Source organism: Lathamus discolor, chromosome 1 (genome assembly GCF_037157495.1).
Source record: "Lathamus discolor isolate bLatDis1 chromosome 1, bLatDis1.hap1, whole genome shotgun sequence".
NCBI lineage: Eukaryota > Metazoa > Chordata > Aves > Psittaciformes > Psittacidae > Lathamus > Lathamus discolor.
In genome coordinates, this window is record NC_088884.1 from 713,772 (window position 1) to 727,919 (window position 14,148).

A 14,148-nucleotide genomic window follows, 5' to 3' on the forward strand; every position below is an offset into this window, starting at 1 on the left:
ACAGGGGCTCCTCGCGCTTCCGACTGCTCCCAGCACCGGGAGCCCCGGTCACGCTTCCAGCACCGCCTGGAGCCCCCCAGCCCCCTCACCTCAATGGGTCTGAGTGTCCGTGTTCACGGCAGGCAGAGCCCATGGATCAGCAGAGCCTCCCCCCGCGCAGCCCCAGCGTTACTGATCGATCAGGGCTGCGGTCAATGGCCGCAGGCACGGACACAGGGACAGGCACCGGAACAAGCACAGGGACGGGCTCCCTGGGCGGGCTCTGTCCCCACCACAGGCCTGACCTCAGTGCCCAGAGCTCCGGCCACGCTCCCAGCAGCCAGGGCTGGTCCCGGTGTCCTGCCCAGCGCCAGGGCCCCGCAGTGCCGGAGCCGCCCTCGGTGCTTTTCTGGCACAAGCAGGTCCAGGTCACCCAGCACCAGTGTTTGCCGTGGCTCCGTTCCAGCGCCACGTCAATGGCAGCACGGTCTGTACCAGCCCAGCCTTATCCTTTGCCACCGCTGCCCCTGGCCTCCAGAGCTGCCCCATAGGGCAGGGCAGGCACAGCACTCGCCCCACAGTCTCGAGATGCAGGGAGCTCATGAGCAGCAGGAGCAGAGCCCATTGATCTGCCTTCGCCTGCCAGCAGTGTCCTACAGAACCTGATGGGTAATGCTAACGCCCATGGATTTTCCCTTTGCCTGTTTTTCAGGGTCACTGGGTCACTTGCGATATGTGGATGATTAAAGGGCAAGTCCCACTGCACTGCTCATGGGAGCAAACCCACTGCTCCAGCAGGCAGGGGGATGCAGAGTGGTGCAGGGGCATGAGGAGCAGCATCCTGTATCCACGCAGGGATCCTGTCTGTGGGGTGCTGGGCACAGGGGTACCTGAGAGCTGCCCCATCGCTGCCTGTATCTGCTGCAGGAGAGGAGCCCAGAGCCCAGCCACCAGCCACCAGTGCATGCAGCACTGAGGAACCCCAGGAGCAGATTCCCTGCTGAGGAATGATGGAATCACCCTGGTTTCCTCTTGTCCCATCCCTTGTTCCTTGGGAGCAGAGCCCAGCCCCTCCTGGCCCCATCCTCCTGTCAGGCACTTGTAGGGAGCCATCAGGTCCCCCCTGAGCCTTCTCTTCTCCATCTGAACCCCCCAGGTCCCTCAGCCCTTCCCCATCACACTTGGGCTCCAGGCCCTGCACCAGCTCCATTCCCTTCTCTGGCCCCGCTCCAGCCCCTCAATGTCTCTCTGTAGTGAGGGGTCCAGAGCTGAACACAGGATAGGTCTGTTTGGCCTCACTCGGCCAAGGCAAATTTTCCTGCTCTCTCCAGCCACTGTTCCAGCTGGATCCCAGTCCCCACAGGACAGGCACTGGGAACCCCTGCCCCTGAGCACCGGTTTTCCCTGCGCAGCTCCAGGTCACACACCCCGGCTCCAGGATGGATCCCCTTTCCCAGCCCCATCCCTCCCCATCACAGCCACGCTGCTGGCCCAGGTTGCGTCCCAGCCTGGTTTGCCCTGGAAGCAGCTACACCTCCTGCTGGTCCTGTCGAGCAAACTGACACAGGAGCGGGAGCGAAGGGCTGCGGGAGGAAGTCAGTACCAGCCCCATCACACTGCGCGCACAGCCCTGGCAGTGCCTGTACCGGAGAATCACAGGTTAGGGATGGAAGCGACCTTAGAGAGCATCTGTAGCCTCCCAAACCCAGGTTCCTGCCACATGCCACTTCTCGGGGTCTGTTTCTTGCTCTGAACGCTGCCCCTCCAGCCTCCGTCACCTGGAGCAGGGCTCAATGGAGCAGCCTCACCGGGATGCACTGGGATCCAGGGGCTTCGTGCTCCCCCCGCAGCCACTGAGCGCGGGTGTAGCCATGGGAACATCACTGAACACGGTCACCATGGAAACCAGAGCCACACACTGTCACCAGCACAACATGCTGCCATCAGCACAACACGCTGCCACCGAGCACATGCGAGGCCCTGCACACCCCGCGGGGTCCCTGATCCTGCCGCTGGTCCCTGATGTGCACCCTGCGGGGTCCCTGGTCCTGCCCTCTGCCATCTCCTCCATGCGCAAGGGATGGACGGGAATCTCCTCCCATCCCACAAGCCACTGAACCCACCAGCTCCTCACATGGAGCCAGAGCATAGGGACACACACACACGCGCAATCTCAGTACAGGAGCAGATCACTCCTGGGACAGACACACGAGGACACCGCCAGAAGGAACAAGACCCTGGCAGGAAGCACACACAGCCGCAGGCTCCCAAGCCCGGTTTACGTTGGAAGGGACCTTACAGCTCCTCCAGCTCCAGCCCCCTGCCATGGACACCCCTGCAGGTCAGCACAGCCCGGAAGGGTGCCACAGCCCAAGGACAAGGAAAGCCAACCACTGCGTTCTCACACATCCCACCCTCACTCACAAGCTCCTCTGTGTCCTCACGTGGAGCACAGACCCACGGCAGAAAGAAGCAAGAAACCTGCTGCGCAGGACCTACTCCCCATCATCACCATCCTCACCAGCGCGGTCATATTTCCGTAGTCATTATATGCAATATAAACGAACTGAGTGGCAAAGGGGGGGTGCGCATGCTTTTGGAGGAGCGATCCCCATGCGCCTCGGTGCTGAATAAAGCATACCTACTTTACAACTCTAACGAGCTGTGGAGTCTACCCGCGTATCACCAACCCCACGCCCTCACTCAGACTCACTGCAGTGGCCTGTCCCCGTCCCAGCACAGCGCCAGCACCACCCCAGCCCTGCTGGGGCTCCCCCAAGCCCCCCAGCAGAGCGCGGGGGTGCTGAGCCCGTCCCTCGTTGAGTCTCTGACCTGTTCCCGAGGGCTCGGTGCCGGTGCCGGGGTGGCCACCACCCCACAGGAACATCCCGTACCGCCACCACCCTGAGCTGCTCCCGCTTAGCCCCTGGCTAATAGGATAACGCTGCCTCCATCTGCCTGTCTGGGGCTAATCCCTTCGGCATCCCTCCCCTTCCTGCTCCCATCCCGCAGTGCGGGAGCTGCTTGGGAAGAGGGTCCGGGCAGCAGCCGCAGGATGGGCACAGCAGGGACAGAGCAGGGCAGCACCCCGTGATGATGAGCAGCCTCCCCGTGTCCCGCAGACCTGGGCTCCTGCTGCACCGGGAGGGAAGGACCTTCCCCTGCAGGGCTGGGAACAGGAAAAGCAACAGGGATTGCCTGAGCCAGGCCCAGCTCCGTGGCCCTGCTTCCACTGGGATCTGCTGCTCTGCTGCGGAGGGAGGAGGACCAGGACAGAGCGGTCTGCTGTGGAGTGACCTGCTCCAAGCGTTCTTGTGACACTGCCACAGCAACGGGCTTGGGACCTGCAACTCCCGGATGTGCTCTGGGAGCAGGCAGGATAGACTCAGAACCACAGAACTTGATGAAGTTTGGGTGGGAAGGGACCTTAAAGCTCCTTCCATTCCAACCCCCTGCCACGGGCAGGGACACCCTGGATCCCAGCAGGATGGGCCCATGCAGACCTGGCTGGTCCATCTCCCCCAGGACCTCTCCTCTTGATGCCTCCTCAAACACATCACATAGCAATGACCCACCCCTGACTCAGACCCTCTCCTGCACCACTTACAGCCTGATCTCACCCCAACCCCTGCATCCTCAGCTCTGCCCCCAGTACCAGGGCCGGGGGCTCCGTCCCAGTGTCCTGGACAGGTCACCCCATCCCAGGACAAGTGGTGGACCCCGAGCCCCAGCCTCTGCCGTTACCTCCCAGGGTGCTCCCTAGGGACAGGGCAGAGCTTACCTGGAATGTGTGGCACGGGCGTGGGGTCACAGCACTCCCTCTTCATCAACCTGTGGACAAGAGAGCAAGGACAGCGTCAGTAGAGAACCAGTTCAGCATCAGCGCAGCATCAGTGCAGCACCAGCACATAGTGCACCAGTGCCGCACCAGCACCACACCAGTGCTATGCAGGACACCAAGGAGAGGGGCAGAGTCACCTCCAGCATGTGCTGCCCCACTGCAGCAGCAGCCTGAGCCCTGTGGGCCCATCTTCACCCCACAGACAGCACATTCACTGCCCTCCAAGGGGAGCCACAGGTGATCTGCCCCTCAAGCCCCTGCTCCACAGCACAGCTCACTGGGACCATGCATGAGGATAATGCAGCTTCCCAAGCGAAGAGCCCAGGTCAGAGCACCAGGGAAGGTGATGCAGCCACCGTGGGTCGGTCGGGCTCCCCGGCACCTCTCACCACCTTCAGCCGGTGACTGCAGTGCCTTGGGCTAGGACAGGAGCAGCCACGGGCAGGTGAAGCAGAGAGGTGCCCGTGACACCTCTGCTCTGCGCTGCGCACGTGTGAGCTCTTTGCTCACTCCTCACCACGGCTCCTTCCCGGGCGAGCGGCTGAAATGGCTGCTCCAACATGGAACATTGAACCTGGATGAGTCACATTCCATGGAGCGGGGCTGCAGCAGTGCCAGTGGGCGCAGGGTGCTGTGGGGGGCGAGGGCCAGGACCCCACTTGTGGGTGCATGGGGAGAGGGGGGTGACACTGGGCTGAAACCTTCCAAAGAGCAGCTCCAGCGGGAGCACTGCTGGCACATGGACAAGTGTAAAGCGACACTGTTGAAGTCCCATGGGGCCATCCCAGGATGCTCTAGACAGAGCTGCTGCTGCCCCATTGACACTCCCCCTGAGAGCAGCTCATGGGACCACGTGTGCCATGAAACACAGGAAACCACCTCAGCTGCTAATGTAGGACCTGCAGAACGGCCACAGGGCACATGTCCTGCTCCAGCTGTGCGCATCTGGAGAGTGGGCCTGGGGAGAGCTCCATCTGGAGAAGAGAAGGCTCAGGGGGGACCTGATGGCTCCCTACAAGTGCCTGACAGGAGGATGGAGCCAGGAGGGGCTGGGCTCTGCTCCCAAGGAACAAGGGATGGGACAAGAGGAACCGGCCTCAAGCTGCACCAGGGCAGGTTTAGATGGAGATGAGGAACAATTCCTGCCCCAGAGGGTGCTCAGCATTGGAACAGGCTGCCCAGGGCAGGGCTGCAGGCACCGGCCCTGCAAGGGGTCACACCCCGTGGAGACGAGGCCTCAGTGCCATGGGGCAGGGGTGGCCGTGGCAGTGCTGGGAACGGTTGGACTGGATGAGCTTGAAGGGCTTTTCCACCCTGGCTGATCCCACAGTTTAGTGACCACAGTGACATGAGTCCCTCTCCTGCGCCTTGGCACCAGGAACACCAAGACTGAGCAGGGCTCTGGGGCAGGGGCTGCTGTGCCCATGGGGACATCAGACCTGGACAAGCATTGAGGGGAAACACCACTGGGCACAGGGATGCACAGGGTGGGACCGACCAGCCCCCCTCCATCCACACACCATCCAGAATCTCTTCCTGCAGCACAGAGCATGGTCCAAAGCCAACAAGGGATCACGGATACAGTGGGCTTGGGCTGGAGCTATTCCTGTGGGGAATAGGTGCCTGCACAGCCCGGGCACAGCCGCACACCTCTGGTGGGCGCAGGACTTGGCCCCATCAGTTGTGTGGCTCCAGGGAACCCACCAGGCTCCCTGGGAAGATGCAGAGCCAGGAGGACTCAGGAACAGGAGGAAGGAATGCCCAAAGGGAGAGAAAAACTGGCCTCAGAGAAAGGCAGGAGCGAGATCAGTGCCGGAGCAGGTGTCAGTGACAGGGGACACAGTAAAAGGCTGCAGCACCCTGAGCACTGAGGGAAGGAGACAGCGCTTCTGTTGTCCTCATCTCTCAGCACGAGGGCAGCAGAAAATGGCCTGGATGCGGCACTGAGGGAACACGGCCGTGGCACTGCAGCTGAATGGGGCAGCCCCTGCCACGGGGAGCCCACGGGTCGGAACGGTGACAGTTCCGTGCCGGGTGCGGAGGCTCCCATGAGTGAGGATACCAACGGCTGACACCAGCAGCAGTGACGGGGCTGTGCCGGGATCACCCCCAGCAGGTCCCGCGGCAGTGCCAGAGGCAGGGGAGGGCAGCGAGCTGCTCCTGAGGGCGGCTCCGAGCGGCAGAGCGGCTGCTCGGCCTCGCTCCATCTCTTGGCTCTCATCCACACCATCCCCTTTCCACCAGGACCTCCAGCACACAGGGGGGCCAGCACGACCCTCTCCTCCAGAGCTCCATCCTTCCTGCCCCCGGGTAAGCAGGCCCCAGAGCAGCACCAGCCATGGGAACACACAACCAGTAACAGCAGAGGCACAGGAAGCGGCTCAGGAGATAAATTAAATGCCTGGGACAGGAGCATCTTCTCCCAGCGCTGATAACAAGCAGAGGAGATTCATGAGTTTCTTATTGGACCTGACAAATTAAACTCTTCACAGAAGAATAAATTATGCAGACGATACGCGATGTATTTAGGCTGCAGCTTGCAGGATCCCGGCCCACAATCCCTGAGGATCCTGCTGGCTCTGGAGCCACAGGGGCTGTGTTCAGAGGAGCAGGGAGAGCTCCAGGGAAGCTGTTACTCCTCCTGCTCATCAGCGGCAAATCTGCCTCATGCTTGTCTAAGTCTGACTCTTGGATGACAAACATCGACATTCCTGTCTTTTCCTGCAGCTTTTTCCCTTTCCGGGATAAAAACTGAAAGAGGGGGAGACTGAGCTGAGCTCTTAGGCAGAAGCTCTTCCCTGTGAGGGTGCTGAGGCGCTGGCACAGGGTGCCCAGAGAAGCTGTGGCTGCCCCATCCCTGGCAGTGCTCAAGGCCAGGTTGGACACAGGGGCTTGGAGCAAGCTGCTCCAGTGGAAGGGGTCCCTGCCCGGGGCAGGGAGTGGGACTGGGTGAGCTTTAAGGTCCCTTCCAACACAAACTGGTCTGGGGTTCTATGATTCTATGATAAGAGGCAGCTGCAGACTCAAAGCAAGCACAGCAGCAGGTCCGAGCCACCCAACAGACACAACATGATCGGGAACAAGTCAGGGGAAGTAAAATCAGCCCCAAGACAGCTGGGAGCTGAGGAGCATCTGGAGACTCCTATGTCAGGAGACTGGGAATGTCCATGGGGTTACAAGCGCCTCAGCACCCTCACAGGGAAGAGCTTCTGCCTAAGAGCTCAGCTCAGTCTCCCCTCGGGCAGGTTCAAGCCATTCCCCTTGGCCTGTCCCTACAGGCCCTTGTCCCAAGCCCCTCTCCAGGTTTCCTGCAGCCCCTTTAGGCACTGGAGCTGCTCTCAGGTCTCCCCTTCAGGAGCCTTCTCTTGTCCAGGCTGCCCCAGCCCAGCTCTCTCAGCCTGGCTCCAGAGCAGAGCTCCGTGGCCTGCTCTGGACTCACTCAAGTAGGAGACACAGAGGATAGAATCACAGAACCATAGAACAGTTTTGGTTGGAAAGGACCTCAAGACCATCCAGTTCCAACCCCCCTGCCATGGGCAGGGACACCTCACACTAAACCATCCCACACAAGGCTTCATCCAACCTGGCCTTGAACACTGCCAGCGATGGAGCACTCACAACCTCCCTGGGCAACCCATTCCAGTGCCTCACCACCCTAACAGGAAAGAATTTCCTCCTTAGATCCAATCTAAAAGGACGGGGCTCAGCCCGCAGCCCCCATGCTCCAGCGCCCTATGTCCCGTACCTCCGCACACAGGAGTCGCACCCCGTTCCCAAGGGATCCTTCGCCACAGTGCGGGGCCTGGCAGGAGCCTCCTGCGGGAAGGAAGGTGCCCCCGCGCTGCCCGGACCCGCTTCCGCCCTGCGGAACAGCCGCGGCCAGGGTCGAGCGCTCCCGTTTCCTCCCATTCTCTGCGCTCCATGAGAATGTCTATAAAAAGCCGACAGATCCAGACCTGGAAGCCCGAACCACACCCTAAAGGAGCCGGGAATGCCAGCGTGTCCCGGGGAGGCAGCCCGAAGCCCCAGGGAGGCCGGACACAGCGGCTCTGAGCCCGAGGGCTTCTCAGTGCCAACGAGCCCAACCAACCACCAACCCCCTGAGGTCCCCACCGTCCTGCGGTCATCACCCTGGCATGGAGGAGCAGCCCAAAGCCCCAGCTCCTTCCCAGCCAGCAGCGCCTGAAAACAGGGGATGCTCACGGGGCGCATCCTGCACACCCGGGCTCTGCTCAGCCCCGTGGTCCCCAGCGCCACCCGAGGGGGCACAGCCGGGTGCCTGCAGCACCCAGAGCCCCCGCGCGGGGCCGGTGCGGGCAGCTCTCGCTGCGGCCAGAGCGCGTCCATCAATGTTTAATGAGTGGAGCCTGCTCCCGACCGGCTTCTCCGGTTACCGAGTCCGTGTCTCCGCACCGAGGTGCTGCCGGTGCTGCTCAGGGCCCCATCCAGGGAAGTTCGGGCTGATCCCGCACAAAGGCAGCGCTGCCCTTCCCACGCTGCCATCAGGAGCCAAGACACGGAACCAGCGCAGTGCCTGTTGTCACAGTTACAGCAGCTCCGTGTGTGCAGGAGTGGGATGGCAATTCACTCCCCGTGCTCCTCTCGGCTGCACGGCCCCCTCCCCCCCGTCCAGTCCTGCCCCACAGAGGGGGGGGTTCCTGCCCCACAGAGGGGGGGGTTCCTGCCCCACCAGGCCATCAAGCTCCTGCTGCACCCCGGCTCCTCCTCCCGCTGTTCCTGGTGCCAAGGGACCACCAGACCCCACGTCCCGGGTTAGCGGTCAGCACTGGGCTGGAGCAGGGCAGGACACGGAGAGGACCCTTCCCCTCTGCCCCTCCAGCCCTGCTGAGCAGAGGAGAGCAGGGCAGGAGCCCTCCCAGCCTGACCTCCTGTCCTGCGAATGTTCCTCAGGCCAAAAGGCTGCTCCAGTCTCACATCCCATCACACAGCTCTTCCCTGTGAGGGTGCTGAGGCGCTGGCACAGGGTGCCCAGAGAAGCTGTGGCTGCCCCATCCCTGGCAGTGCTCAAGGCCAGGTTGGACACAGGGGCTTGGAGCAAGCTGCTCCAGTGGAAGGGGTCTCTGCCCATGGCAGGGGTTGGAGCTGGAGGAGCTTTAAGGTTCCTTTAACACAAATCATCCCATGATTCTGTGATACCCCAAACGCCACCCCTAGCCTGGGCCCAGCTCCACACAGCCCCACTGCCGCCCCACATCCTGTGCTGTGTTCCAGGGCAGGCCCAGCCTCCATCACCCCCATGGTCAGGGACCCACATCCTGCCGGGACCCCTCAGCTCCACATGGGCATTGCTGTGCTCTGCACCCCATCCCCATCCCCGTGCCCATCTCCATGGTGCTCCTCACCACTTGCAGATGTGCTGCTGCTCAGGAGTGCGGAGGCAGCAGCGGGAATTTTTAGCTGATGAAATCTCAGCAGCACACTCCATAGTGAGCTGCTGGTGCCTGTTCCTGTGCCCCCCCGGACACAGCGGTGGTGTGAGAGAACACACAGCGCAGCATTATTCATACCACAATAGTAATATTAGGCATACTTGGGTGTTATCCTGAGGCCCCTTCCAACTCCAACAACCCTGTGATTCTCTGCGTATTGAGGTGTTACACAGCCTGTACAGCAACAACACAAAAGATTACTATCGAAGAAGACCTTGTAATAATCTCTTTCACACCCTTCTTTGCCCTCAACCCCTTTCACCACATATCTGGCCAGATGGGCAGAGCACAGAGGGGTCCTGTGCAGTGCAAAGTGCACACAGACCTTGTCTTGCATTTAAGTGTGGGTATAAAAAGACATTATGGAACCGTGTTCTGTGTCTCCATTACCCACGTTGCTGTTGAGACAGAAGGACAGTGGAAGTTGTGAGTGAAGTTTATCCCTTGGGAGAGCTGGACCAAGAGCAGGCCCATGCAGCAGCTGATGCCAAGTCCCCAGCCCACATCCCTGGCACAAACCCGCAGGAGGCAAGAGAACATCTCATGGGCCAGCACAGCCAGAGCCTACCCACCATGCCCTTCCACAGGCGCCATTGCAGAGCTGGCCTCGTGTCTGAGGCTGTTTCTCACTGGTGCCTGGCAGCTGCAACCCTTCCATCACTGAAGGCTTTGAGGGTCCCTGCCCCTTGGCATCAAGGCAAGAAGCAGCAGGTACAGCACTTGTTTAAATCCTATTTGCTTAATCCATTGCTCCCTCCATGCTGGCACCGGGACTCACACAGGCACTCACAGGCACTTATGGGTACCAGCACCAGGGCAGGTAAACCCGGCTCTGGAGCATCCTGCTCCCCCTGACCTAGGTCTGAGGAGCAGGATGTGGCACAGTCGCTTCTCTAGCAGTTCCCTGGGACCCACAAAATCACAAGCTGAGGCCCAGAAACAAGACCAAACCCACACAAAACCCCTACAAGGACTGCCCGGTGCAACCCAACCCAGAGGACAGCTCCTTATCCATGACTGCCTGAGGGGGAGATGGCTTTGAAATCACGGAACCTTGGAACGGTTTGGGCTGGAAGGGACCTTAAAGCTCATCCAGTTCCCACCCCCTGCCAGAGGCAGGGACCCCTTCCACTGGAGCAGCTTGCTCCAAGCCCCTGTGTCCAACCTGGCCTTGAGCACTGCCAGGGATGGGGCAGCCACAGCTTCTCTGGGCACCCTGTGCCAGCGCCTCAGCACCCTCCCAGGGAAGAGCTTCTGCCTAAGAGCTCATCTCAGTCTCCCCTCGGACAGGTTAAAGCCATTCCTTCTTGTCCCATCTTACTACGCAAACGGTGCTTACACACAAAGGAGCACAGGCAAATGGTGTGTTGAGCATCCAAGCAGAGCCCTGGGGGCAGATACACCCTATTGTGCACGGGTACAAGGACCACAAACACGTATGTTCCAAAAGCAACCACACTACCAGAGCATATGCGTTCCCCACAAGTCCCACTTCTGCCTGATGCTTTTGGACCACCCCGCGGGTGTCATGGTCCCCATCCCTGATGCAGGCTCTGAAAAGCAGCGATTCTGTTCCCAGCACATCCCAAGCCCAAACCGCGGCCCCTGCTTCCAGCACGTCCGTGCGGCTGCAGACAGCACCTACCCCCGAGCACACCGAGCTGCGGCGAGTCCCAGCCCTTACCCCCGAAACAGCCTCCCGCGACAGCCACAGCCCCCGCTCTCCATCCCACACAGCCCAAAGCACGGCGCAGCCCAGCACAGCGCCCGGCTCCGGCGCAGCTGCTGGTCCCAAGTGCCGGATCCCAGTGCCAGCCACGGCCCCGGTCCGCAGGCATCCCACTGCAAACAGCGCTGCGGCCGCCCCACACGCACATCCCACCGCGAACCACAGCTCGACCCCAGGATGGGCACCGACCGGCCCAGTTCCCCCCACACAGCCCCGGTAGGACTCCGGTGCCAACCGGTAGCACCAACCACAGACCCTGACACACATCATCCCCCCCCCCCCGGCATCCCACACACAGCAGCGCACAGAACCCGGCCCCCGCCGCCGAGCTCCGCCGGTACCAGGGGCTGCTGCCGCCGCCATCCCACCCGCCTGCACCGCCACCAGCGGCAACGGGGGCAGCCCGCGGCGGCAGAGCCCTGCCGGAGCCGGACCCACAGCCGGACCCGGAGCCGAACCCGATCTCGGACCCAGCCCGGAGCCGAAGCTGAACTAGGACCCGAAGCAGGAGCCGAAACCGGGGCCGGAGCAGAACTCGAAGCCGAGCGCGAAGCCAAACCCAGAGCCGAGCCCGGGGCCGAAACCGAACTCGAAACCGGGGCCGGAGCCGAACTCGGACCCGGACCCGGACCCAGACCCAGACCCGGACCTGGACCCAGACCCGAACCCGGACCTGGACCCGGACCCGGAGCCGATCCCGGCGCCGCCCCCCCGCCGCCGCCGCCCCGGCCCCGTTACCTGCGGGGCGCGCGGCGCGGCCCGAGCCACCATCGCGGCGGCGCGGCCGGGGGCAGCGGCGGCGGCCGCCGGGAGCGGGGCGGGGCGCGGCGGGGGCGGGCGGCGCTGCGAGCGCGGCCCCCGCCGGAGCGGGCGTTAGTTTAGGGAGTTGCCATGGCAACGGCGGCGCGGCCGGAGGTGGGCGGGGACCTCGGCGGCACCGGACCCGCCCACCGCGGCACCGGGACCCCCCCGCATTGCCCCGGCTCCGGTTCGGGCCCCCCCCGCCGTCGGCGGGCAGCGGAAGGACCGGGCCCCGGCGAGCCCCTTCCCGGGGGCTGCCCCGGCAGCCGGGCCGGGACCCTCACGCCGAGGCCACCGCACGGCGCTGCCGGTCCGGCCCCACCGGTCCCGCAGCGCAGCCCCGGGGCCAGCCCGCCCGGGGACCCCAGCGCGAGGAGCTCCGGCGCCGCTGGCCCCGACGACGCCACCGGGCTGCCCTCGCCCGGGCTACCCCGGCGGCGAGCAGAGGAGCCCAGCCACGGTCCTGCCGTCACACGGCCGAGACTCAGCCCCGGTGCCGCCGCTACCCGGCCGAGGCTCAGCCGCTGGTCCCGTTACCTGGCAGATCCCGGTGCTCCTGCACAAGCTCCCGGCGCCCGCGGAGCTGGAGCCTCCAGGAAGCCCGCGGCCGACGGCTCAGCCCCTTTCCTGCCAGGAAGGGGACGGGACACCCCCGGCCCCCCCAGGCTTCCGCGCCCCCCGCTCCCGGTGTTCGGCCGCAGCCTCCGGATGTCCCGTGCCACCGTGTGTCACCCCACACATCACCGGCATCAGCGGAGGGTGCTGAGCATCACCGGGCGTGCTGAGCATCAACGGGGCGTGCTGAGCACCGGCGGGGAGTGTTGAGCATCACCGCGGGGTGCTGAGCATCACTGGAGGGTGCTGGGCATCACCGGGGAGTGCTGAGCATCATTCGCGGGGGTCAGGATGTGGCTCTGCAGCCTATCTGGGAGCCAGGAAGCACCTTTTGCCGGAGCCGGGATTCTCCCTTCCTGTGGGAGCACCGTGAGCCGGGAGGAAACCCCGACGGAAGCCTGAGAGCTGCAGCAGTGCCGGACGGACGAACAGTCCCCGCATACCCATCATCCGCCTCCTGGTGTCCCCCCATCTGCATCCCGCTCACCCCCCTGCAGCCATCAGGGGATGTCTTTGCTGCTCCCCAAGTCCCTGCTGCCACGCCAGGGGCTGGGAAGCAGCACCAAGCTCTGCCTTTGGCCTGGTTTTGGTCAGGGGATGCTCAGCTGTGATCCTTTGGGTAGTTTTTAGCTCACGAAGCCAAACTTTCTGGATTTCCTTCAGGATCCTGGAAAGCCAAGGACGCGCTGCTCCTGCGGAGCTGGCACCTTCCCCTGGTCCCACTGCTCCCAGTGTTCTCCAGGTGCTGCGGGGCTCACATCAGCAGCTCAGAGCTGGTGCTGTGCCCATGTCTGCAGCACCACAGCATTGGGAACACGTCCCATTAGGGCAACAGGTCCTGGGGTGTGGGAATGGGACTGACTTTGGACACAGGGCAGTGGGATGGTGCCGCAGTCACAGCCCTGAGAGCCCCTCCAATGCAAAACCACACACGGATTGGTCCAAACAGAGGCCAAGCAGATCCTGAAGCTGGGTGATCTTAGGGTGCTTTGCACCCCAAACCTTTCCATGATTCTAAGAACGGTGAGGGCAGCGATGGCAGAACAAGTTCGTGTGCCCGGCAGCAGCAGGAAGGGCAATGGGAGACCCTTTCCAGGTCTCAATGAGCTGTGGTAGGGCAGCTCATTCCTGAGCTCCTTCACACCACACTAGACACGGCACAGGCAGCATCTGACATGGAATGTGGCAGCTCCCTTGGGACCAGCCAGGTGTGAAATGGAGCTGGAGTGAGCTGGGAGGGGAGACATCACCGAGGGGAGAAGTGCTAAAGATGTGCTTGGCTATGGGGTCCCTGCAGCAGTTGACACATGTAGTGTGGATGAGGAGCCCCATGCGATGTCTCTACATGCATGAGCCACAACATGCACACAGAGCACCCCTAAGCCAGGGATCATGGAATCCCAGACTTTGGAAAATGACCTTAAAGCTCCTCCAGCTCCAACCCCTGCCACGGGCAGGGACCCCTTCCACTGGAGCAGCTTGCTCCAAGCCCCTGTGTCCAACCTGGCCTTGAGCACTGCCAGGGATGGGGCAGCCACAGCTTCTCTGGGCACCCTGTGCCAGCGCCTCAGCACCCTCACAGGGAAGAGCTTCTGCCCAAGAGCTCAGCTCAGTCTCCCCTCGGGCAGGTTCAAGCCATTCCCCTTGGCCTGTCCCTACAGGCCCTTGTCCCAAGCCCCTCTCCAGGTTCCCTGCAGCCCCTTCAGGCACTGGAGCTGCTCTCAGGTCTCCCC

The 14,148-nt window shown here is 62.8% G+C and overlaps 1 protein-coding gene across 9 annotated transcripts in view; it reads right to left on the reverse strand.

Annotated features, from left to right (window-relative positions):
* SHANK3 (SH3 and multiple ankyrin repeat domains 3) overlaps window positions 1–12,378 on the reverse strand; it is a 322,687-nt gene extending 310,309 nt beyond the window's left edge. For 6 of the 9 annotated variants that reach the window (XM_065695522.1, XM_065694720.1, XM_065697172.1 and 3 more), the window contains exons 1-2: window positions 12,338–12,378; window positions 3,761–3,810 (exon numbers count right to left, since the gene is read on the reverse strand). The gene's annotated coding sequence lies outside the window, so the exon portion shown is untranslated. Of the gene's footprint in view, window positions 1–89; window positions 245–3,760; window positions 3,811–11,737; window positions 11,761–12,337 lie in introns of those variants that run through there. The other 3 variants (XM_065692333.1, XM_065693135.1, XM_065693941.1) reach the window with 3 other exon arrangements.
* Between the last annotated feature and the right edge of the window lie 1,770 nt (window positions 12,379–14,148).